Raw genomic sequence first — 2,500 nt, forward strand, 5'->3', positions numbered from 1 at the left:
GAGAGAAGTTGAAAAAAAAGAGGAGTGTAGAGATGAAATGGTTGGAGGTTAGATTAGGTTAGATAGATTCAAGATGGGTATACTGTGCTATGTAGTAGTGTTGTTAGGAGTGTCAAGAAGCGAAGTGGAAAGACGCAGAGAGGCAAGGCTGGGAGAACCACAACTCGACACGCGAACACGTCACCAACTCATCATTACAACTTCAGACCGTATACGTGTAACTTCAAATCTCATTACGTGCTGTTTGAAGAGAATCTGATGCTTTATAAATACACGTGTAGTAAAGTTTACCTGCGCATACCTTAACCATCTAACTGAAAAAGAATAAAATACTTCTACCTTGAGTACATACCTGAGCACAACACCTGTAGCACGGAAATACCTCACAATTGATGAGATAATGAGGTAATATATTTTTCCCCATATAGTTCTTGTATAATAATGTCACGAATAAGAACATAAAAAGATGAGGCAAGCTACGAAAAGCCACGAGGGCTATACGTTGCAGTCCCTGTAAGATAAATACGAGCGCACCTTTTGGCTCTTTCCACCTGCCATTCCCATCCAACTCTGAACGTTATCTAGGATGTGTCAGGAATGTGTGATGAGGGAAACAGTTAATGGTGTAATTTTGCATCAGGACAGAATTCACTTATTAATGACTGTGTTTATTCATTTATATTCATAGTGGTTATATTTTCATTACCGTGTTCATCATTTAATGTTTGGTGTTCATATTTCATTAAGAGTTTTATTGTCTTGTGTGTGTGTGTGTGTGTGTGTGTGTGTGTGTGTGTGTGTGTGTGTGTGTGTGTGTGTGTGTGTGTGTGTGTGTGTGTGTGTGTGAGAGAGAGAGAGAGAGAGAGAGAGAGAGAGAGAGAGAGAGAGAGAGAGAGAGAGAGAGAGAGCACCAACAGGTGGTGCCATCATTATATAGTAAGGAAGGCGGCACCATACAACACTTGCCAGGCCACACCTCACATCAATCACTGAGAGCTGTCATCCTGCACGCGCACGCACACACACACACACACACACACACACACCGTTGCCAGCCTCACCTTCACACAGGAGAGGTGACAGGTGTGCTTATTAACCAGCTTTAAAGGGGAAAAACTGGTGCTATCTATTTATTCCTCTTACAATATCACATTTCCTTAACTTAATTTCTATTTTAAGACGGCTTCCGATCTCTATTCTTTCCCTCTAAATTTATCCATCTAAGAAAGGCTAGGCGAGAAGAGTAAGGACAAGGGGGTGTAGCTCAGTGGTAGAGCATTCGACTGCAGATCGAGAGGTCCCCGGTTCAAACCCGGGCGCCCCCTAATTTTTATTTTTATATTTGCCTGGCTTATGTCCTTGAATTAGTGTAAAATAACGAAATATAGCCAGTAAACGCTTTTGCTAGCCTGTACACGCTTTTCTTGACGTTTCTTATGAACTGGTCGCTCATATAACGTAAGCTAATGTAACTTCACCATGATTCCACATCAAGATCGAGAATGATGAATAGGGTGCCAGTGCATTACCTTTACTTTTGTTACTTATTTGATTACTTGAATGAGGGAATAAAGAATGTTGACAAAGAGAAAGGAAAGAACAAAGCAAGAGAGAAGCTAGCGGTCAGGATGCAGGGTGGAGACACGCTGAGAGAGAGAGAGAGAGAGAGAGAGAGAGAGAGAGAGAGAGAGAGAGAGAGAGAGAGAGAGAGAGAGAGAGAGAGAGAGAGAGAGAGAGAGAGAGAGAGAGAGAGAGAGAGAGAGAGAGAGAGAGAGAGAGAGAGAGAGAGAGGTTACACAAAAAAAAGATTTACTACAATGTGAAGGTAAAGACCACATGATTTAAGAAAACTACCTGACCTGACCTAATCTAATCTGATCCAACCTAACCTTACCTAACCTAACTAATCTAACTGTAATAAATCGCTTAACACACACACACACACACACACACACACACACACACACACACACACACACACACACACACACACACACACACCGTTCTCATAAACGAAAGAATGAAAGAAGAAAAATCACGACACACAAATAATACACAAAAAAAAAATAATAAAATGATTGACTGACTGACTGATTGACTGACTAACTGACTGACTGACTGACTGAATAAGGTGCACAAGAATAACAACAACAAAAACAACTCTACGAACACTAACACGGTCCAACTCGAAGAAACGTCAATAAGAACAAAAACAACAATAAGAACAACAACATTATTCCTTACCTGTCACAAGAACAGAATTACTGACCCACATACAAAATACGATTCACCATCTGCTTAGTATTCCCCACACACACACACACACACACACACACACACACACACACACACACATGCTTACACTCTCACAAAGACATGCATACATATATACATACATACATACATACATACAAGCAGACAGACAAACCAAGAAACAACAAATACACGAATACACAAGGCATATACATAAAACATACAGGGATAAAGGATGGAGAATAAA

The 2,500-nt window shown here is 40.6% G+C and overlaps 1 protein-coding gene and 1 non-coding gene across 6 annotated transcripts in view; one reads left to right on the forward strand and one right to left on the reverse strand.

Annotated features, from left to right (window-relative positions):
* LOC123515145 (tau-tubulin kinase 1-like) overlaps positions 1-2,500 on the reverse strand; it is a 108,454-nt gene that overhangs the window by 41,266 nt on the left and 64,688 nt on the right. The window lies entirely within an intron of this gene.
* Positions 1,254-1,325, forward strand: Trnac-gca. The gene has a single exon. It is a non-coding gene; the product is annotated as a tRNA-Cys (tRNA).

Source organism: Portunus trituberculatus, chromosome 38 (assembly GCF_017591435.1).
Source record: "Portunus trituberculatus isolate SZX2019 chromosome 38, ASM1759143v1, whole genome shotgun sequence".
Taxonomy (NCBI): Eukaryota; Metazoa; Arthropoda; class Malacostraca; order Decapoda; family Portunidae; genus Portunus; species Portunus trituberculatus.